Genomic DNA, 15,326 nt, shown 5'->3' on the forward strand with positions numbered 1-15,326 from the left:
TCTGCTGACCTCTAGCAGATCTTCCTATTTCTGCTACCATGCGATTTCATGACTTCAGTTGGTTCTTCACCAGAATCTATTTCTGTGACATTTACTATTGCTTTAACTCCGCAGGATTTCAATTCTCTCCTCTTTTCTGTCTTCACATTTCCAGTTTTGAAGTAAGACTTCTTAATACCAAACAGCATTTAATTATGCTGCCCTTTTGGTGGCTGTATACTTAATAGATTAAAAACGACAATGAAAAAACAACAAAGAAAGAAATAAAGACAGGGCAGATCTATTTAGTTTTGACAAGCATCTCAGGCAGATCAGCCTGCTAAATTTCCAGTTCCCAAATGTTGGTTCTTGAGCAGCTGATGAGAAATCATGTTTAGCTGAATTCAGAAGGATGTTTTATCGCTTGTAGTTTTAACTGATTATATTTTGCAAACAAGATATTAATCTTTTGCTTAGCAAGAATGAAATTGTTTAATTTTTCACCCTTTATCTCATTGTAGCGACAGTCAGTCGGCAATCTGCTGTACTACTCTTTCTCCAGAGCAATCAATCTACATAAAGTAGATTGCATGCAGACAGGTCCTTGAGCAGCAACCCAGGGAAATTCTGAGTGCTCTTAGTAGCTGGCTTATGTCCCTAACTAAATTGATGAGTCATTTGGTCCCTTGTAAAGCCAGTCCTTTACAGAAATATCTCATTTCTTTCCAGTTTCTTCATTACGGTTTTTTAGACCAGAAACTACTAACTCAGCTTTCATAGAACAGTTAGCATGAAGCAGCCACACTTCCTTTCAGACAAAGTCAAAGCACTATTAAAAGCTAAAACCAGTGCCCATTCACAGAAATTCACCCAAAAGACCATTGATGAAATTAGTGTATTTAGTGTATTAGCGGCAGATTGTGAGTCACAAATGCACGATTCCCAACCGCTATTTTATTAGGTCATATAACAGTGAAAGAATTTGATCATAACATTATAACACAGCTGTTTTATTTCAGATGTGGAATGAGTCCAAGTATTTTATAATTATGCTGCTTCAATTATTAGCAACTCAAGAGTGAGTTAACAAGCATCGTTTGCTCCTAGGCAGAAAGCCCAGGGAAGCTCACAAGCAAGCCTGAGGATGCGTAGGTCAGCTGGGCTGATACTCAACAGGCTATGTGAGGTCACACTATGTCAACAATATGTACCTTGCTATCCCACATGGAATACAGCTCACAGTGGTCAAGCACCAAAATTCACATCTTCCAGTAAAAAAAAAGGAGAGAAAGGAAAACATAAGGAGAAAAAAGCAGTTGGATGTAGTAAAGGAACACTGACCTAAGTAAAGGAAAGCAGGAAAGGATATCTGGCAAAGTTGTCTGAGTCTCTATACAGATCTCAGATCATTTTTTTATGAAGACTTTCATAATGAAATAGAAAGTATTAGCATATCAGTAGTGTTCATAAAATAAACATGTTTATGGACTTCTGCTTTTTTCATTGAAATTCAAGCCCATACACTTTTTTTTTTTTTAACACATTTTCCTGTATTTGAAAAAGGTAGCTTACTCATACTTTCTCCGTCCATCATTTTTCAAAACACAGTTTTCTTGTTCTTAAGGCAGAGATAAGCTGTCAATATTTTAATAACGGTAAGCATAACATGAACATCTCTAGTAAGCAGCTCTCTGCAATAATAATGGAGCCACCTGACGATCTGGAAAACATACCATAGTGAGATCAGGAAGCATTATCTTTTGGTTCACCTTAGAAAAACATTCCAGTGCTGTATTACAGTGCAAATGCAAATCTTTCACTTCCAACAGAGAGACAAAAATGGAGAAAGGTTGTCAGCACTAAGCACTGTGGACGCCATTCAAATTTGCCCTTGACAGCTCAGTAGAGGAGGAGAAAACAGAACTACAGATTATCTTTTCAAATTGCTGCAAAAAAATATAGAGAATCCCGTTACCCTCCTTTTTTTAATGCTACCATTTCCCTAGGAAGTTTATCCTTTTCCAGCCCTGTTATTTAACAAAGAAGATTATAATTCTACTTTTATATAAGATTTACTGACTCCTACCCGTTTGGAAGTTATCACCTTAAACAACCAAATAACAGCACAGTTTGTGAACTCTGATAAGACAAGAAAACCATTTTAGCACATACCCAGTCATTTTGTACTGTTTTCAGAAGATAACAGCAGGAACCTCTCTGTTTAGGCTACTTCATGCACAGTCTTCTGTGACATTTTGAAGGGCAGGAGTGAGGAAAAAGGGAGGGCCAGGGGAGTTACCAAGCTCTCTCTAACTTACAAGAAAAGATCAATGTTTAGCTAACTTAAAAAGGGTCAATATCGTCATCCCCCATCACTTGCATTACTCAGAAAGATCTCGGCAGATTGCCAAGACTGCCATATAACATGAACAACCTGAAGAGATGGATACATGTGGTAGGCAGAGTAGCTACATCCAGGTAATGCAACCACCAGCATTAGCGGTGTTGTGAGAAAAGGGACCTGGACTGTCTGTCTCCCTCTTACCTCTGTGCAGCAGAAGTACACTGCTCCCCCTCTGCAGCAGCAGACTGCTCCCACCACTCCTGGCAGAGAAAGGAAGATGAGGTGGGTACTTCATCGGCTTCTAACTAGTTTATATACAGTGACATGCAGACCACATTTATCCAGCACAATTTAAATACTTGCTGGAAGTGAGCATCTTTGTCCCTCACCTGGGACAACCTGGTTCTTGCTTAAAGCACAAATGTGGGTTGGAGTTCTTCAGATAGGAATTTCTACAAAAGCACAGGCCAGGGTGTTCTTTTGTTGTGTGGATCTTTTGGAAAATAACACCTTGTTTATTTTGGCTTGGATAATTCTTGGCAAGACATGATGATTTTAACATTGTCACCTACTGAAGGCTTCTTAAAGCAAAGTCCCAAGCAGTCCTTCTTCAGTGTTTTTTCTTCCTTGAAATAAGTTGATATGTATATTTGTACTCCTCCCAGTTTGTAACAGCTTGTTTTAGACGAGATAAACTTCAAAAAGCTCTTACTCTGTTAACAGTGAATAGCACCAGGAGGACCTGTAATTTTTTAGTATCTGTAAATGTAATGGGATAGCTTTCAGAGTAAACTTTGCTGCAAGACAGTTTGTTGTATGTGCAAGGGAGAACAATAACCAAAGCAAATCAAAACTAATTAAAATAATAATTCAAGAGAGACACTTCATCCAAAAGAGAATACTACAAACAATAAAATAAGCTGCTGTGCAAACATAGCATATTCTATTGAAGGCAGTGTTTCTCCATTCAGAACGCTATGGTCTGGAAAACAAATTCAGAAGGGGACAAAAAAGTAGTCCTGACCTACAGAAAATAATGAATTCTAAATATTAGAATTAAAAAAAATAATAATCACAAGAAAAGCCAAAAAATCCCAACCACAAAGAAGATTTTGTGAGGACAAAAATGCCAGAAACTGTCAAACTAGCCAATATGAGAAATTAGCCAATAATACTGACAAAAATGTCTGATAAAAAAAGGAACATGCTATTGAGGCATTTCTCTGTGCCAACAGAAAACATAAACAGTCTAGCATTACGAGTACTATATTTATTGCCAGAGCCCAACAAGTAAATACAACTTTTAACAAGAAAAGGCAATCACGGGATTGAAAGAAAAAAAAAAAAAAAAAAGAAGGCCAGAGACTTAACACATTTTTTTCCTGACATTTCAGATTAATAATAACAACAATTGAAGATGAGAATCAGGAGTTTCATTTTAAAATTTGCATTAGGTTTGTTTTTTTGTTTTTGTCTTTTTTTTTTTTTTTTTTTTTTTTTTTTTTTTTTTTTTTATTTTTTTTTTAAGATAACGAAATCAAAATCTCTGAAAATGACTGGCAAATGATTCAGGGAAACAGAACATTAAAGTTCTAATAATTACTCAAAGTGTGGAAGATAGACCTACCTAGAGTATTCAAAAAGCATGAAATATCCCAACTACATTCACTATTTTGGAAAGATTATTTTGATTGCATTCTTCTCCGTTAAACTATAGGCCACACATATTAAACTAATCTGCTTCTCCTGCACAATCTCTGTACTTAAATGGTAATCTCAGCTAATCAGCAGCAAACTTTAACACACACCTACTTTGTGTTTTCATGAAAAATTACAAAGAAAAAACATCTTCCCCAGCACACACATCCTGTACTAGCATCTGTTCAAATCTAAATCTCAGCCTAAGAAGTTCAATTGTAGTTGTCCTAAGCCATACAGAAACGTATGAAAAGAACGCTAAGATAAAACTACACTAGTGCTCACCATTCTCAGTTCTCTAAAGCAGAGCCATGTGTGAATATGATTAATATTGATTGAATGATAGCACTAATTCTCTTCATCTGCTTATACACCAGCTGTTTAAACTCAGGCAGACTGCTACAATGGTGTTAGTTCAACCATGTAACATGCCCCTGAAGTGAACAAAAATCTCCATCTGATTCTGTTCTGCTGAGACAGGCAAATGGAGAGTTCACCTTAATTCTGGTATCTTCCTTTATCCAGTTTTATACATTTTTTTTCTGTGAATATGCAGCTTTCTAGAATGGGTATCTGCAAGTTATTTGAAAATTGTTATTTAGAAAGGGTTCATTCATCTATCAAAGACTGCCCTCGTGTCACTGATATGGTGATTATGTTGAAAGGTCCCTAGGCCAATAAGTGACTAGCAGCCTGAAACCAACAATAACAAGAAAACCTATTGTTTTAAAAAAAATCTTAGAAAAATATATAAATAATTTTAAATAAATTAATGACATCTATTTGTGCAATAAAAGTGGCAAAACAAAGTATATTTAACTACACTATATCTTTTTTTTTTTTTTAAACTAACAGCAAAGAAAGCTGATGTGTAAACTAACCTGCCATATATGTATGGGTTAGTACGCAAATTAAAGAGGAACTTCACTTATTGATAATTTGTATGTAATGTTAAAAAGCTGACAATATTTTGTTTATTCTTTATGATTTTTATAGTAGTGTAATATGTTGCACCAGGTAATATTTTTTACTTCCACACTCTTTCTGATTTCTGCTGCTAAACACAAGGACTTTTTGACTATGTAATTCCATCAGAGATGAAAAAAGGTATCCGAATAGCCTCCCTATCCATTGACAGTCATGACAAACATAAATTCAAGCAAGTCTGTATGAAATTAATCTAGTCTTAATTGGTTTTTATCTCCCTTAAAAGAAGGAGGGTGAAAAAAAAAGTCAGTGTCTAAACTACAAGACTCAAGATAGCTATATTATGATTATCTGAGCAGAAAATACCGGGGGGATCCAGCCACCATGCAATGCCTCCATTGCATTTATCCACTGTGGGAACATTCTGAATTCTGTGTTTGCCCTTCCAGTAAAGCAAATGAAACACAGACACATGGATAAGACAATTATAGTGAGCACCAAAAGCTAAAACTCTACCTAACAGAACTCTAGAATGCTGCAAATTATCCCAACGACTCTATAGAGAAAACATCTGTTGTCTCTTAAAATGGCAACAGAGGACCTCCCTGTACTACTGGCAGGACAAGAGCAGTTTCCTGAACCTCGTGGAAGAAAACGGATGCAGTTTATGGGTTTTCTAGAAAAAATTACCTGGATTGATATGCTGTGTAAAACCTACAAAACACTGCAGCACATCATAAGAAGAAAGCAAAAGGAAGGAAGAATTGAAAACCACCTCCAGAAAGGTTTGCATAGGATAAGGAGACAAAAAAGGAAAAAACAGAAAATGAGATTTTTGGATGAATAGCTCCATTTGTTGACTTTTGAACAATAGGTTCCTACATCATTTCCAGCTCTGCACCTAGCAAATATGTTGCTCTTCACATTTGATTTCTATTAAAATATCTCAAATGAATTCTATAAAATGTACAGGGAATTATGGGAACCAAATACAAACAAGAAACACCTTAAATTTAACCCCCAAACTCCGTCTTGTTTGCAAAAAACAGCTCCATAACTGGCCTAGTCAGTAAAGCAAACAAAGATATTAAAAACACTAACAAAAAACTTTTAGAAAATTTTTAAAAAATAAGCGTTTTGCTGGTCATTCAAAACCAGTTACCTCTTTAATGTATCGGTTAAATTGAATCACAATAGGTCTCAGCCTAAATTAATGCACCAAATGTACTGTTTAGAACAGACATCGGTCAACAACTGCCTCATACAAATCTATCCAGTGTTAGGAAGAATTGCAATTATTTAAAAAACAGGATTCTTTGATTCTGCAGAGATTATCTCTCTTTAAAAGAAAATGCAACATAGTTAACTACAGCATGACTTTGCTACCTGCCACACGTATGTGCTTCTGAGATCCCAAAAGCATGAATTTCACATATATCCTAACCTCTATTTAGCATGTAGGTTGGTAGCAAAAACATTTTGTCACATCATGTGAGGGCAAGTCCAAGCTGAGTTTTTTCATAAAGACTTTTCTGCCATCTTTCATGCCAGTTTTTTTTAGCAACCATTAAATTAGTAAATAATGACATTTCATGGTGAAATATCTCTCCACAGCAACCTAGTTGGCCCGGGATTTTCACATTTCCATCTTAACTTTCTTCTTTACTCCGTACAATGACAAGTGTTGACAAGAACCAACGCTTTTTGTTCGAAGTTGTAAAAACTCTTCCATGATTTCATCTTTATGCTTTTAAATTTCTATTTATCACCAAATATTTAGCTACCCAATTTTACCCTATTTGAAGTTAATTACTGAAAAACTGCATTAAAACTTTGATTTCTTTGCTAGGAGTATTTTCAATGATCTGAACAGCAAAGCCTTCAGAGAGGAGGAGGAGGAGACCCTCACGTCCTCCTGTTTTGAAAACAGAAGGCAGAACTACCACCACAGAGAAATAAAGTCCATGTAATTAGTGAAAATTTTGTACCGCCAGGTGAGGGGAACTAGAAATCTTGCTCCCTAAATTGCTGCCAGAATGCATGGAACAAAAATGAAGTAACAGAAGAAAGCAAGCATTATAATTTCCTATTGTTATATTCAAGTCTCTGAAAAGATTCATATCAGCACTACAGTAGAATCTAAAATGTTATTTCTAATGCGATGGTGTATTGCGATAATGTGATGGAAAGAACAGCCATAATAGCAGGGTGGCACAATCCCAGGCTACAGCAAATGAGAACAAGACCCACTACAGCAGCCATGGATGCAGAAACAAAAGAAGAAAATCTGCTAACATTCGGAAGGTCTCAGGTAGGCATGGATCTCCAGCAAGACACCCTCACCTCCACCACCAACCCTTAAATGAGGTCTGGAAAGGAGTGGATCCTGGCATCACCCCTTCTGGTCACTCAGGTATATTGCATGCACCTGAGCTCCCCTGGGTTGGCCCTGCCTTCCCACCAGGTGCTCAATCACTGCTTCAGTCCATGACTTAGCATTTCCACTACAGATGAATTTTTCAATTCATTTTTTCAAAGTATTTTTCAATTTCCTTACAAGACAAATGTGCTGAGTCCCACAACTACAAGCTGCAGGAAATACCCTGAATGCAACAGAACACATGCAACAAGGCTTTGAGTCTTCAGAAGCCATCTTCTTCATTAAATTCCCACTTACTGCTTTCCTTCATAACTGTAAATTAACCACAGAGGAACACAACAGCTCAGAGATATTGCTGCCAGCTAGCTCAGATTCAGCTTAGCATACCTCCACAACTTAATTCTTTTTCATCTATTAAAATCAGCAAGAAGTTCATCACTGGGTTGTTTCTCAATGCTTTTGCCCTCGTCACCTCGTGTTTATCACTTCTACGATCTGCGAGAGAAAAGAGATCCTTATTCTCTTAATACATACCCTAATGTGTAAGGAACTGAATTAGACCGGGAGGTTAAAGTTAGTGTTTTGCTTACATTTGCCACCACATGCAGACAAGAAAAGAAGAAGGGATTAAAGCCTTCTGCTTTTTTCAGCAGAAGTCTAATCAAATTTGTTGATTAGACTGGAACCCATGGTCATTCTGCTACAGAGGAAATATGATAGAATTCGAATGTAAAACAAATAGTAACAAAAGGAACACAGAGCTTCTACTAGAAGCCTGGATTCAAAAATTCTGAATTTCCCAAATTACAAGTGTTTCTGCAGTTATTAGTACCCCTAAAAATGCAGTGGGGAGTCTGCTCTGTGTACCTGCGTGAAGTGCTTTACCTGGACTCTCTGTAACATCTCAAACAGCTTAGGAACCTCGTTCCACAGTCCATGTTAAAAGGCTATAGTTTTGAAAAAATAGAAAATCAAATGAATACTCGTTTATTCTCCAGTTTTTGTTTGCTTTTTTCAGATACAGAGGTGACAGTAAATCATAGAATCACCAACATTGGAGAAGACCTCCAAGATCAACTGGTCCAACTATCCATTTACCAGCAACATTTCCCCACTAAATCATGTCCCTTAGTACAAAATCCAAACAGTTCTTGAACACCTCCAGGGATGGTCATTCATCACCTTTGAGACTGCAAATATTCAAAAATTAAGCTATTTCTAGAAAAAAAAAAATAGAAAGTTTGGTTAGGGAGGAGTAGTAGGTAGGGAGAGAGGGTAGTACATACAGCTTATGAAGTATGTGATAATCAGGTGTCAAGCAACCTCTTTTTAACATCTGGATAGACTTCGGTTTTGTGAAACACAACTACTAGGTGAACTCAGTCTCACATAGCTGATTGCCAGTCTCAGATTAACAAAAACTAAATAGTAAATAAAACAATCAAAGCAACCACAAAAACATATACCCTCACACACAACACCCTATAATAGTATTCCTGTTGCTTGATACATAGGAAAGACTTAAACTGAAAGAGCTCTTGAAAACAAGAAAAAAAAAATCATGTATTAGAATAGTTCAGCTGCACCACTCAACAGTATGAGTTTATCAATCAATAGTCCATCTAAAGCAACTTATTTATTTCCCTTCACCTGTACTTTCATAGATTTGTAGAAACATCCTCCAGTGAGAAGAAACTATATTATCTCCCCTAAAATATCAGGCGCAAGTACTGTTTTTCTTATAGCTCCATTCCAGCAACCAGGTTTCCATAGTACCAAAGACTAAAAAAAGCCAACAGGCTTCAGAGGAATTAATTTTAATATAATGTCTTCTGGAAATTTCTTAACTATACCTTAAAAACTGCATTTATATTTATGGAGGCACTTCTAGGTGGCCAGGAACTGGATGTTTATAAGCAGTTTATGTTTAAACAAATTTGCTATTTTTAGAGAATCTTTTAGTAGGAAGTGAGGGAAATGGCCACCATAATCAGTAGAAGTCAAAAAGCTCCCTGTGGATAGCTCCAAACTCCACCTATGTCCCATGAGCTTTGAATGAATCTCTCAGAATGTTAATGCTAGCAAACTTTGCTTGAAAACAGTGTGGTCTAGATTAAAATGCCATAAGACTCATCACAGAGAACTGGATGGACACAGAGCTAGTGCTGATTCAGTTCTCAGTATCAAATAAGTACTTGTTAGATTTTTTGTAAACCAGATAAATACTGCCATTTTATCTTGCACAAGATTGCAAGCACAATACCTACCTCATGTAAAATCAAGGCTAAAGAAAAACACTTCTGAATTTTTATTGCAGTCTGGTCTTGTATGTCTGACAACAACAAAGTGATTTTTTTTCCTTCTGCTTTTCAGTCTTATTTTAAAGCATTATTTGCTTAGGCATGAATAACTGAGCTCTTATAAGAACCAAATTCTTTTTTGTCTGCCCCTTTCCATCTATGCCAACAAATCTAACAGTTTTATTAATGTATTTTTAGAATAAAACAAGTTTGGTTCATCTTTTTTATTATCACACTGAGCACATTTGGAATACCATCATTTCCTGCAGGGCAGAGGCTGAATTTAAGATAGAAAAATCCCAAAGAGTTCTCATTTTTCTACTGTGCTTTTGTGCAAATCCAAAACACTTTGAAGGCACAGTTCTTTAATCCATCTGCTATTACCCATTAAAACAACAAAATAAAAAAGCAAGCAAACAAACAAAACAATATAAACTCAAACCCTCTCCCACTGAGTTTAAGTGGAAAGAAAGCAAAATAATTTTCCATCAAGTGAAAAATTGATCTGCTTGGGCAGAGTGTGCTCAGATACAGTAGACTCTCAACCATTAACATCAGGGCTGCTGTTCTTCCAAGACCCCTCTGTCCAACTTCTATAGTACATCCACAGTAACACTTAAGCAGTAAGAGTTTCAAAATCAACATACAGGAAGTACGTTTCCTTTGGACTCTGACAACTTCCATTTGAAGAAAAGCCCAGGATTTTTTAAGATTTCAAGAAAAATACTTCTGTTTTGTAGCCATCGTTTAGAAAAGTTCCCAAGAGGATTATGACTAAATAGAAATTATCTTTGAACGGTTGGTTGAATGAAAGAGTATCAATTAAACATAAAGATTTTTAAAAAGTGGTGCCCATTCTAGATGTGCAGGTTCTGCTGTACCTCAGAGCTGCATGTAAGGGAGAGCCCTGCTACACTTCAATAACCTGTTTGTATTTACGTACATACAAACAACTATTCCTTATATGTATTATGTATGTTTGTGTGCATGCACTATAGTGTGTGTGTGATAAAATGCTGCAGTACTGTTACAGTTTTAGTAAATCTCTTTAAAATCTGCAAAACTATTGTTTGTACAGTTGAACACAAGCCCGAATATGATCTTGTGTAGGAACAGAAGGGCTCAGGAGCTCCATCACAAGTATTACCATTCCCCTGCATAACATTTGAGAAAGGAGGCTTGCTGCATGCACAGGAGGAACAACCAAGTTGACAGTAAAAAAAAAAACGAACACAAGATTGCAATGTAGGGTGAACTTTACTCTTTGGTCCACCAAAAAAATGGAAGAGTCTTTTTCTTTTCTCCTTTTACACACAAAATTATGGAAGTTGTTACTAAACTACTTTTATCAAGCTGGTGTTCAGACATCTGGGAGGATATGAACAAACATTCAGAAAACAACTGCAAAAAATTGCAATGTGATAACCTATATTATTGTGAAGACAATAATAAAATCTCAGTTTATTTCAGAAAGAGAAAAAAAATGGCCTCCATGTAGCTTCCACAAAAAAATATTTATATATTTACATCTGATGGTAGAAGCTGGGGTTCATAAAAGAAAGAAAACTTGGGGTAATTATCAAAGCTTACCTAGGGTTGGAAACATTTCTTGATTGCTCAAGAAACTCAGTGACAGGCTTTGTAAACCCTTGCTAATCCATTCAGTCACTGAATGCAAATATAAGGCGTAACATTGCTATGCTTGCCATAACGGCTATAGTTACAACAGCACAGTTAAACACTTAGTTTTCAGATAATTTATGAAATTTGTGTGAAGCATTTACTGCAATAAAATAAATATCTCAGCTATTGGTAAATACGAACCTAAGTTATTCACGTGCATATGTGCATATATGTTTAGCTTTCGTTCTGACATTACTCCAGTTATTCAAAATATCTTCTTGAATGTTTATCACTACATCTTACATAGTCATATACCTGTCTGCAAGGTGATAAAATAGTGCTGCAAATGATACATTTTGTCTATTTTCCACTTAATACTGTTTTTTAATAAAAGTTTCCGTTCCTGAATTCTACAAGCCTTTAAGTAGGATAGAGCTAGTTATACTCCAGACCATTTGGCATGATTCAGTATGTATACAAACCAAGCTGCACTGAAAAGTGATGAGATTTCTTCTAGTATCACCTCTTGTTTTGATTCTCAAATCAAACTTTGGATTTTGCCTTCCTTCTTTTTGTAAGTACATAATACACTGGTTTTACTAGTTTAAATTTTCATTTGAATGTAAATAAGTAGCCATCCTACTCTGATAAAAGTAACACTTCAATTTATCTGGAAAAATAAACGATTTTATGGCATTAAAATGCAATGCAATGTCTCATTCAGAGAAGAAAAGCATTATTCTAGTCAATCTGGGTGGGTTTTGAATATCTTCAGAGAAGGAGACTCCACAACCCCTCTGGCTGTTCCAAAGCTCTGTCACTCCCAAAGTAAAAGAGATTCTTCACATGTTCATAATAATCCACTGAGTTTTAATTTGATAGTCCATATCTTCTATACCAAATGATAATAATGATAACATTCTGACACATACAAAAACCCCACTTCTACATTAACGGATCTCTTTATTTAAAGACAGTTATAAACTCCATCAAAGCAAATATTTAAAAAACAAAACAAAAAAACCAAACCAATAACCCACAAAGCCTAAACATCAAATCAACTAAACAACAGAGGCCCTTAAACCCAGGATTCTTTGAGTCAAGTTGTAAGACAGCTCTTTTTGAATGGTATTCAATGGTTCCTCTATGGTCAGTTTGACTTCTATACTGTACGAAGTTAACCAAAGTTAGGCACATAAATATTATAAATAAATGAGAGATTTATAGTCAGAGCTAATGCCTCTCTTTCTTGCAAAGATATAAACAAACCAAATCAGCTCAGTTTGATATTTTCTGATGAAGTCTTTACAAACTGGAGTACATATACTACAGACATTCAGTCACAATGATGAATTTACAAGTTCCAATGGCTTCACAATCAGTGTATAGCTTAATGATGGCTGAAGTTTTTGAAACATCTTTCTAATGGATTCCACGTTTCAGGTTTCATAGCACCTACATTGATATGGTGACTTGTTTTTCTCTCCTTTATTGAGCAGATATTGAAATTCAACAAAATACCTACTAAAATATCAAAAAGCAGCAACTAAGGCAAATCATACCACCTTTCTCATTTAATAAAATTGAAGTCATAGTCATACTCCATTTCTGATTGTTTACCAAAGCTAAGAAAAATCACATGAAATGTTAACTGTGTGTTATTTATGAAAATAAGCATATAATGAAAGCTGTCACTAGCTGTTTCAGCTCTGAAACTAGTCATGCACTTTTTCAATACATTTTATTTGGACTCTATCCAGAAAATCCACTAAACACATTATATGTTTTAACACAAAAAATATGATCAAATTTGAAGGAAGAATAAAAAGCCATATCATCATCCAAAATTTCAGTGAAGAATCATTAAATACTGTATCTCCACAGGCAAGTTCGAAACGTTAGCTTCTGAAGTCTTACATTAAAATTAATTGTACAGGTTGGACAAATCAGTATCTTGTAGCTTTTCAGGTTGTTTTTTTTTTTCTCAGAAAAACCACAAATTTGATAAAAACTCCATCAGATGAAAGCATGCCAGCCCCCTTCCAGATAATATCTACTCTGTGTACCTGCTGAAACAAGGTAACATCTTTTCTTCCTTTTTTACATAGCGATTTACCTGTTCTGCTTAACGTGCAACAACTTCTACATCAAATTACTTCAGTTTGCTTAGCAGCCGTGGTTGTTTTACCCCCTTATAAGTCCCAGAGACCATAATTAAACATGAAAGAAAGATGCCTTCTATTCACCTACCCTTACTATCTTTCCTGCTTCCAAAGAAGGGATCTATCTTCCTGTCAAGACTGTCGTTCAGCAGTCAGAGAAAAGGCTCCTCTTACCTCTAGGACCCCAAGTCACTGAACCTGCTTAAGCAAGTGTGAAACATCTGCTCTTCCTTGCATTTTGCCCTCTGCCCAAACTGGACTCTCACTTTCCCAATGCTTGACGCTTACCGCAAGTGTTATAAATGAGACTAATTAGGATTCTCGTTGCCCACTGACTCCTTTATTATTCATGTGACACTTGTGATAAATGCATTATGTTACAAATGGTTGAGGTGGCACTTATACACACCAGCACAAACTTTAGAGTCATGGAAGAAATCATTTGGCAGCAAGACAGACTAAATCCACCAGCTATGGTAACCATGCACTGCAAGGTGGAGTATATTAAGAACTTATCAGTTCAGTGCAAGAAAGTAACCAACAACCCTGCAGTTTCTCCAATACAGAGGTCTCCAAAACCTACAATTGTCTGAATTCTCAAGATCATCATCTCCTCTTAATAGTAAAACTCAGAACAGAATAACCTGACATACATAAATTACACAGAAATTGATTTGATTTGTATGTAACAATGCCTTTTTTCAAAATTAATTACAAATATGCTGGCCTTTGCACAGTATGGATTAATGCCCTGATCCAGCAAGACACGTGCGTGCTTAACTGTTCTTCCAAGCTAAAGCTAGGAGATTGTCTGGACAATTAATTCTAGTTCTCTCATTAGCAACAAAATTGGTAAACCTTCGAGCAGAATCAGGTATCTCAGATTTATTCGATTCTCTCATTAATCTCAAAAAAAATTCGTATGCACAGTTATCCAGTAATCCTCTCCATTAAATTACATGTTATTCACCATTAAATCTATTTGTGAAGTCAGTCAGTACAGACTATTCATACTTCCTACAGATTAAAAGCCTATCAAGAAATCAAAACCAAAGCTTTTCTTTTTTTTTTTTCCAAAGCCATGGTAAAATAATCTTAGTTTCAAAAGCCTTCTTGCTCAGAGTATGTATCAGTACAATTTGTAAGGTATTGCCTAACAGTTTGTTATAGACATAAGTCTATACAACAGTAAGAAAAATGGCACTGGTCAAAATGCAAATCTCTTTACTTTAAAAATCCGCAAAGCCTGTTCTTTCATTGTTCCAATATGAAGCGTATCATTAAATAGTACACCTATTTAAATTCAGTCACCATGGAAGTTCAGGCAGGCAACAAATGAAAGCTATACATTCTATTCCCCCCTGAATAGAAAAGCCAGCTCTGCAGAAATAAATGCTACAGTATCAGTAAATATTTAACAAAGCAGACATTTTTTTTCCTTTAGGAAAAAGCCTACAAAAAATAAAACAACAGATCTTACAAACGAGATTCTATTGATCCACCCTAAAAAACCTATTTTCGAAGAACCACAGCACTACTTTTTTGATGATGAAGGAGTTGTATGGAAAGGGAAAGAAAATCCCAAATCATGATCTTGTTGCAAACTGTCCAGTAACACTAGAAAGGAGAACCAACTACTGCAACAAAACCTAACATCCCAAACAAAAATCTTCCAAAATAGAAAAGACAAAGACATTTTCAGTATGAATGAAGGCATTGTTTAAATATGCCACTTAAAAGAGTAGTTTATATTGCAATCCACTTTTGTGTGTGTTTGACTGTATTTAAAATACACAGTTGTAAATATCTAATTTCAAGCCAAAATCATTTGCTTTATCTTCACAGTTTCCCAAGAGCAAACCAATATTTGATTGCAGAAAAAGTATCACAAGAAGTCATTAATTTTGGTGACT

At 35.7% G+C, this 15,326-nt stretch overlaps 1 protein-coding gene across 7 annotated transcripts in view; it reads right to left on the reverse strand.

Moving 5' to 3' along the window:
* SHANK2 (SH3 and multiple ankyrin repeat domains 2) overlaps positions 1 to 15,326 on the reverse strand; it is a 336,255-nt gene that overhangs the window by 110,792 nt on the left and 210,137 nt on the right. The window lies entirely within an intron of this gene.

The sequence above is a fragment of the Centrocercus urophasianus genome, unplaced genomic scaffold (genome assembly GCF_019232065.1).
Source record: "Centrocercus urophasianus isolate 14NV4802_14NV808 unplaced genomic scaffold, USGS_Curo_1.0 seq_14, whole genome shotgun sequence".
NCBI lineage: Eukaryota > Metazoa > Chordata > Aves > Galliformes > Phasianidae > Centrocercus > Centrocercus urophasianus.